This window comes from Carlito syrichta, unplaced genomic scaffold (genome assembly GCF_000164805.1).
Source record: "Carlito syrichta isolate Samal-C Ts95f unplaced genomic scaffold, Tarsius_syrichta-2.0.1 Scaffold301904, whole genome shotgun sequence".
NCBI classification, from domain to species: Eukaryota; Metazoa; Chordata; class Mammalia; order Primates; family Tarsiidae; genus Carlito; species Carlito syrichta.
The window spans coordinates 62,775-71,455 of NW_007246000.1; positions in this window are offsets into that span (position 1 = coordinate 62,775).

Below are 8,681 nucleotides of genomic sequence, written 5' to 3' on the forward strand. Positions count from 1 at the left end.
ATTTACATTTAATTTGATCAAATTTTCTATTGTTTCCAATTGAATGAGGGTGAGTGGTTCATTGCTGTTATTTATGCCTCTCTGCTTACTGGAAAGGTTGGGCAGTTTTTCCTAAATGTCCTGGCCATTCAAGTTTCTTCCTTTGTGAATTGCCTGATTCCTTTATACCTCCTTTTCCCTGGGATTAGCCTTTTATTATTTCAGGAATTCTTTATATATCCTGAACTCTTATCCTTTGTGTGATACATAAATTGAAAATCTCTATCTGAGTTTGTTGCTTGATTTTTTAAAAACTTTTTTAATGGCATTATTTCCTATTTTAAAAAATGTTGTCTATTCTGAGATCATAAAAGTAGTCTATATTATGATTTAAAAGTTTTAAAGTTTTGCTTTTTATATGTAGTTATTTAATTCATTTAGAATTTGTTTTTGTGTGTGGTATGAGATAGGAACTAAATTTCATTATTCTCTGTGTGGAACACCTCAAATCCCAACATAATTTATTGAAGTTCTTTCTTTCCCAACTAATTTTACATTTATTCATTCATTTTATATTTATTGAGGTTCTCCTGTGTGCCAGACACAATTCTAGTCACTGGAGCAAAAACAGTGGAGGGAGGGGGGACAGAAAAAAAATTCTATCCTCAAGGAGTATATATTCTTTTTTTAATTTTTTTTTTGTCAGGGTCTTACTATGTCACCCAGGCTGAAGGGCAGTGGCACCATCATGGTTCACCACAGGCTTGAACTTTTATACTCAGGTGATTCTTCTACCTCAGCCTCCGGAGTTGCATGGACTATAGGAATGCACCACTGAACCTGGCTAATTTGATTTTTTATAGAGACGAGATCTCACTATGTTGCCTACACTGGTCTTGAATTTCTGGGCTCAAGCAGTTCTCCCATCTTGGCCTCCCAAAGTGTGGGACTTACAGGTGTGAGAGACAGACAATAAATAAAGTATACAGTATGTCAGATAGCGATACTGTCTATGGAGAAAAGTAAAACAGTGGAAAAGGATAAGGACTGTGGAGGGAATATTGCTATCTTCAACAGGGTGGCCAGGGAAGGCATCACCAATAACATTGACATTGAGCAAAGCAATTAGTAAGAGTGTCAGAATGTGGATGTGTGGAGGAAGAAAGTTCCAGGCAGAGGGAATAAGGGCAAAGGCCCTGAGGAGGGAGCATGCTCAGAGTAGGAAAACCATCGAGGAGACACATATGACTGACTCAGATGAGCCAGGAGAGATTAGTAGAAGTCAGAGAGATCATGGGAAGCTACATCTTGCAGAACTTTCCGGGCCATTCATGATCAGAACTTTGACTTTTAGTCTGAATGAACTGGGAACATAGGAGGATTTTGAACAGAGGAGAACATCGATGACTTGCATTTTAAAAGTTTCATTCTGGACTGGGCATGATGGCTTATGTCTGTAATCCCAGCACTTTGGGAAACTGAGGTAGGAGGATTCCTTGAGGCTGGGAGTTTGAGACCAACTTGGGCAACATAGAGAGACCTGGTCTCTATACAAAATAAAAATAATTAGCCAAGTGTAGTGATGCGTACCTGTAGTCCTAGCTACTCAGAGGCTGAAGTGGAAAGAGTCCAGGCTGAGTCCAGGTTAAGGTTATAGTGAGTTGTGATCATGCCACTGGATTCCAGTCTGGGCAACAGAGTAAGACCCTGTCTCAAAAAACAAAACAAAACAAAAAAACCACAAACAAAACAAAAAAACCAAGCAACAACAAAACAAAAACAAACTCAGCAAAATAATTTTTCTTTGAGCAACAATTAATTAAAATAAAAGGTTTGATCTGATTGTTATGCTGGTGTGAGTCAGTGAAACTTCTCTTCACCCCCACCTTTTTTGCCTAGGGCTTGATGGTGCCTAACCTACCTTCTCCTGTTAGTTGATATGAGGCTGTTTATATAATGTCATAAAGGTCTGGCCTCCCATAGGAAAGATTGCTGGCGATTATCATCGTCAGAGGAAGAGTAAGAAAAACGACAGATGACAATAGCACAATAATTATGACCTCAGTGAATAAAGGAATCTGTCATGCTTCCCAGAAAATTCTGGATACTTTGACGAATGCTCTATGATTATAACGATCTTTTCCCAGAATGTTCTGTTCAAGAGACTGGAAATGAGATAGAACACAGACCAGATGGGTAGATATTAGCTAAAAGTTTAACTGAAGAAGGAGAAAAAGCAGTGACGGCTTTCGGCTGACATCTCTTGAGATCCTAATAACTTGAACATCACAGTGTCTGATCTCAGTGAGAGTCTCCCTAACAGGGCAATTCCTTGTGATTGGTTTAGACGCTTCCTGCTATTGTGCTCAGGGATCTTTGAACTTCCCCTATCACAATACTCATCGCATGTTAACCAGTTTATTTATTTATTTATTTAAAAAATTTATTGTAGGTCCAAGGAATACATGTGCAAGTTTGTTACACAGGCATATTGTATGCTGGTAAGGTTTGGGCTTCTATTGAGCCCGTAGCCCTGATGGCGGGCATGGTACCCAGTGGATAGTTTTTCAGCCCTTGCCCTCCTCCCTCCCTCCCCTCTTTAGAAGTGTCCCAGTGTCTGCTGTTCCCATCCTTGTGCCCATGTATTCAGTGTTTAGGTCCTGCTTACTAGGGAGAACATGTGGTATTCAGTTTTATGTTTCAATGATCATTTGCTTAGGATGATGGTTTCTAGCTGCATCCATGTTGCTTCAAAGGACATGATTTAGTTCTTTTTTGTGACTGTATAGTATTCTTTTTTTTTGAGTTGGAGTCTCACTCTGTCACCCAGACTGGAGTGCAGTGGCCGTTCCCGGCCACCGCAGCCTCCACCTACTGGGCTCCGGCGATCCTTCCGCCTCAGCCTTCCAAGTAGCTGGAACTGTAGGCGCGCACTACCACACCCAGTGATTTTTGATTTATTGTAGAGATGAGGTCTTGCCAAGTTGCCCAGGCGGGTCTCGAACCTGCGGGCTCAGGCAATCCACTCACCTCAGCCTCCCAAAGGCGCGGGATTACAGGCTGAGCCACCAAGCCTGGCTCGGCTGTATAGTATTCTATGGGGTACATGTTCCAGTCTTTTTGCATCCAGTCCACCATCCATGTTTTTGCTATTGTGGTTAGTACTGTGATAAATGTGAACTTGCAGGTATCATTTTGGTAGAGTGATTTGTGCTCCTTTGGGTATATATGCAGTAGTGGGCTTGCTGGCTCAAATGGTAAATCTATTTTTAGTTCTTTGAGAAATCTCCAAACTGCTTTCCACTGGGATTGAACTAGCTTGTGTTCCCACCAACAGTATAGGAGCATTCTCTTTTCTCCACAGCCTGACTAACATCTGTTGTATTTTTGATCTTTTAATAAAGGCTATTCTGACTGTGATAACCAGTTTAATTGCAGGTAATTTCTACCACACTGTAGGTTCCCTGAGAGCAGGGACCTGGACTGTCTTGTTCACTGCTTGATTCCTGGTCCCATGAATAGTGTCTGTCAGAAAAGGTGCACAGAAAGTGTTTGGTGAATGACTAAAAATCAGTGTCAGGACAGGTGGGATTTGCAGCTGGTTCTGGGTTCTGGGATTCAGAGCGTTTGGTTGAGTGGTCCCATGGGAATTTTCCCAGCTGTCCTGGTTGCCTCTTGGGTTTCACTGTTGGTTGAGTCAGACCTGAGTGGAAACCCTGGGGACCCCTGCAGTTGGAGGCCATGTCTGGAGCAGCTGCTGCCTGCAGCTACGTGGGTGTGAGCTGGAGACTCAAGCTCGTCTTAATCTCTGCACCAGGCTGCTGACAATAAACAAGCTTTGCTCCCAGCAGCTGCTGACAGTCGCCTCCCACACGGCCCACCAGAGCACTGCCCGGAGATGGCATGACTCCCTCCCGGTTGCTCTAATAATAACAACATTATATTCTTAGCCAGAGCTTGAGGGCTTCACTCAGGCATTTTTTTCACTTGCTTCAGAATGGGAGTCAAAGAGAGCACAGACACACACAACACTCATTTGGACATTTATTTAACCATCTCCAAGTTAATTTGATCAGGTTCAGGTTCTCTAATATCCCCTGCTCATCTTCTGGCTGAGGGGAGGAAAGGGGACAAGCAGGATGGAGAAATTGTGAGAGGCCTGAGTGCCAGCCCCAGGCTGGGGAAAAGACCTCTCGGGAAGGCTGAGCAGGAGGGAGGTTGGCAGGGCAGGGCCAGAGCCTGGGCCCTAGTTTTTCCTAACTGCCAGGGTGCCCAGCTGGGAGCTTCTTCTTGTCTGTGCACACCCTGGTGAGCCGGAGATGGGGGAACTGCTGGGAAAAGCCGCCTCAGAGAGCTGAAATGAGAAAGCAGGAGGAGTTGCTTTCCTGTAAAGAAACTGCCTTCTTCAGAGATGCGGCTGTGCTATTTAGCCCCTCCTCAGGTGCTGCTGAGGTGAGACCTGGGTGCCCAGAGTGGGTGTGGGAATTGCTCATCACTGTGCCTCTCAGTGCCACGGGCCAGTCTAGGCCACACACAGCCCACATCGAGGCGTGGGTTGGCGTTTTCCAGTCGCTTGCCATGACTGTAGGTTGATTGTCTTCCCTCAGACATGCCAAAAGTTCTATTCTGCCATGTTTGGTTTTGCTAGCAAGGAGTTCATCATGAGGTATTATTACTACTTCCTTGGAAAGCTTTGATTTCCATTCCCTTCACAATCGTGCTAGACAAACTCATTACTGCTTCAAATTTGAGTTGTAAGCCTATGCCATTTTAGTTCGCTCAACCTGTAATGCCCTCTCCTAAAACCCTTTGTCTCTTTACCTATCGGATCGTTTTTCTATTTGTGGACATTTTATCACCCCTTTGCTGCTCTGTTTTACTCTCTTTAGATTTTTTTCCAGCTCACAAGAGTATTTGGAGGGGTGCTCTGGGAACCCCATCTTCAACTTCCTGTGTCTGAGGCTGTGAGCAGCTGAGAAGTCAGCTAGTCAGTGACCTGACTCCTTTACCCTTGCGTAATGATGGGTTAGCCATATGGCTGATCTTATTTCCTCAATAGCCCTGTGACACAAGGGACAGAGAGGCAGTTGTTGAAACCACAAGTCTTAGATCCTGGTGGTGTTCCACCTGCCTACGAGCAAGGCTGTCTTAGGAGATCCCTGGAAAACTGTTGTCTTATCTCCCTAGTATTTCAGAGGGGGTTTTGGTTTATTTTTGCTCCCTGGAAGTGCTTTCATAATTTTTACTATGGTTGAGTGAGGTTCCAAGCTGAGCTGGACACTCTGCCCAAAGAATACAGGTTCTATGAAGAAAAGAACTCTATACATCCAAGGGTATTATTACATTTCCACTGTAAGGCTTTTAGACTCTCATCCAACAAGTGTGCGTCCCCCAGCTGAGGGCTGAAGCCAGCCAGCTATCACATGAGCTCTCTGTACTCCCAACAGACTGAAGGCTTTGCTCAAAGTTTTTCAGATAGATTCATTTACAACTGCAGCTAGCCTGCCACTTTAAGAAATTCATCCTGTCCATCAACAGCTGGGTACTGTTGAGTATATGACCATTATGCATAGATATAGACTGTAACTCCCAGTGTCGAAAACAAAACTTTACATTGGATAATTGCAGAAAACTTGACTACAATTCACTACGAATGTATTTTAATGGATAAGGAAAAGGCATTTAAAAAAAACAGGTCAGGGCACTTTTAGGGAAACCAAAAATCCCACAATGATTCTCTGCAGGTAACATAATTAGGCAGTCCAGCCAGCTTCCCACCTCTGCCTTCCTTCCCTCGTATTTCTTTTCCAGGTTGCTGTCTGTGACAGCTCCGGAAGGGGCCCCAGGCAGCTCTGCTCCGAATCCTTTCCCGTGACATCGCTTTGCCTTCTTTGCACACAAATCAGCCTCACTAGCACCTCAGCTTCTAATTTTAGCTGCTATTTTGCATTTTATGTAGCATACAAGGAAATATAATACAGGATTTAGACAGGAGAGAAGGCAGGCTGTTTGCTTCCTGATACATTGTCAGGGACCCATATTTAATGGTTGACAGCTGATAGCAATCAGAACAACAGGGAACAGAATGGCTGTCCCGTGTGGCCCATGAGCTAGAACCTTTCTGTCCTTTTTCTTTTGTACTGGTGTCTGGTTGTGTGGCTTCAGAAACCTCTAAACTTAACTCCTGGCTTGGTAAAAAATTCAACTTGACACTGATAATTGAAAATGTTGAGAGGGTGTGTGTGGGGGTTGCTGAGGGGAGGAAGGATTTTTTCACATAATCCAGAATGAGAGGCAATAATCTGTCCAGACTAAAAGCTGGATAGATCTACATTATCTACAAGCAGAGAACCAGATCCTGTATCCTATATCATGTGAAATGTCTCTCTAGGTGTCTTTTAAAAGATGGGGTAAAACTTTGAGAGCAAACTAAATCAGTGCTTCCCAAAGTGTTGCAGCATCAGCATCATCTAGAAACTTGTTAGAAATTCAGTTTTCAGGTTGGGTGCAGTGGCTCAAGCCTATAATCCCAGTACTTTGGGAGGCCGAGTGAGAAGATTGCCTGAGCTCAGGGGCTCGAGACCAGCCTGGGCAACTTGGTGAGACCTCATCTCTACAAGATATCAAAATATTATCCGGAAGTGGTAGCTCAAACCTGTAGTTCTGGTTACTTGGAAAGCTAAGGCAAAAGGATCGCCTGAGCCCAGCAGGCCAATGCCAGAGTGGCCATGAGTGTGCCACCATACTGCAGCCTGGGCGACAGAGTGAGACTCTGACAAAAAAAAAAAGAAAAAAATCTAATCTTCTGGGGACACACTTCATCAACAAGGGTACCTGCATAATGAACATTTGTATACCTAACTCTGAATTGTATCCCACATCTTTAAAATTAAAAATTAAAAAAAAATTCAGTCGTCTCAGGTGAGGTTGCTATAAAACAGCAACAACAGCAAAACAGCAACAACAGCAAAAACAAACAAGTTGACCTGTGTTATTGTGAAATATAACACACAGAACAGTGCATAGATGTGTTACACAACAGTAATCTTATAAAATGAATTATAATGAAATGTGTCATATCCATGCAGGTCAAGAAATAGGACATTGCCAGCACCCCAGAAGTTCTCTTCCCCACCTCAAAGGCAACCACTCTCCTGTCTTCTGTGGTAATCAATTTTGTTTTCTTCCTTTATGTGTTTAGCATCTAAGATTGCATCCCTATGTAGCACTTGGTAGTTTGCCTGTTTTTGACTTTCATCTAAATGGAATCACAAAGTGCATATTCCTTTGTGTCTGGGCATAACCTTTTGTCTGTGAGATTCTGTGAAGTTTTTAACATAGCCATTCTTTTTTTTTTTTTGAGTTGGAGTCTCATTCTGTCACCCAGACTGGAGTGCAGTGGCTGCTCACGGCCACCGCAGCCTCGACCCGCTGGGCTACGGTGATCCTTCCACCTCAGCCTTCTGAGTAGCCAGAATTACAGGCTGATTTTTTGATTTATTGTAGAGATGAGGTCTTGCTGCCCAGGCGGACAGGCAATCCACTCACCTCAGCCTCCCAAAGGTATGGGATTACAGGCTGAGCCTCCGAGCCCGGCTAACATAGCCATTCTTACTCTTTGTAAAGCTGCCACACCTTCTCATTGTTTACATCCATAGCAACACCTCAAAGAAGCATAGATTTTCCTTTAAAATGATAGCAAATGGCTGGGCTCAGTGGCTCGGCCTGCAATCCCAGCACTTTGGGAGACCGAGGCCAGTGGATTGCCTGAGCCCGCGGGTTCGAGACACATTCAGGCCACTTGACGACACCTCATCTCTACAATAAATAAAAAATTAACCGGGTGTGGTAGCGCGCGCCTGTAGTTCTGGCTACTTGGAAGGCTGAGGCGGAAGGATGACCAGAGCCCAGCAGGTTGACTGGAGTGCCACTGTACTCCAGCCTGGGCAACAGAGTGAGACTCCAACTAAAAAAAAAAAAAATGATAGCAAGTTAAAATTAATTCAGTCCATGAGTATTTCACTGTGCCTGCTTGAACCGGTCGTTGTTCCCTGGGATGCTGCTGAATCAGGTGAGAATTACTGCTCTAGGGCTCCAGATGTGTCTTCTCTGTGTTGAGATGGGTCTGAGAAGATGTCAGAAGGTCTTGCAGGAGTGGGTGCTCGCTGAAGGAAAGGCTCAGAGCTATGAGTTCCCGGGAGCCTCAAAACCCAAAGTTCACCCAGTGTGTGGCACTGGATCAGGTCTGGGATGACCCAGGGCTATTTCAAGGTAACACATGTCTGTCTTTATGCTAATTTCATTGAGGTTTTCTGATCCATTGCACGAGCAACAGTTATGCATAAAGTGGAGTGCTGGGAAGTAGAGATGGGGTGTCTGAGGCGGTTACCAGCTGTCTTTTTCTCTAGACGCTCCCCACAGAAGTTAAGAGCATGGCTTTTGAGTCAGACAAACCTGGGTTCCAGTCCTGACTCTGTCACTTATGAGCTACATGACCATAAGCTCATCCTCATCTTGAAAATGGAGATTATAGTAATAATATGAGGAGAATCCAAAAAACAGAATTTATTTATAAAAATTGTTATTTATTCTTACATGTTTAAACTTCAATTTCCTGCAAAGTACTCTCTGTTTGATACAGTACACCTATCAAGATGTTTTTTCCACTGCTCAAAACAGTTTTGGAACTCATCAATTTTGAT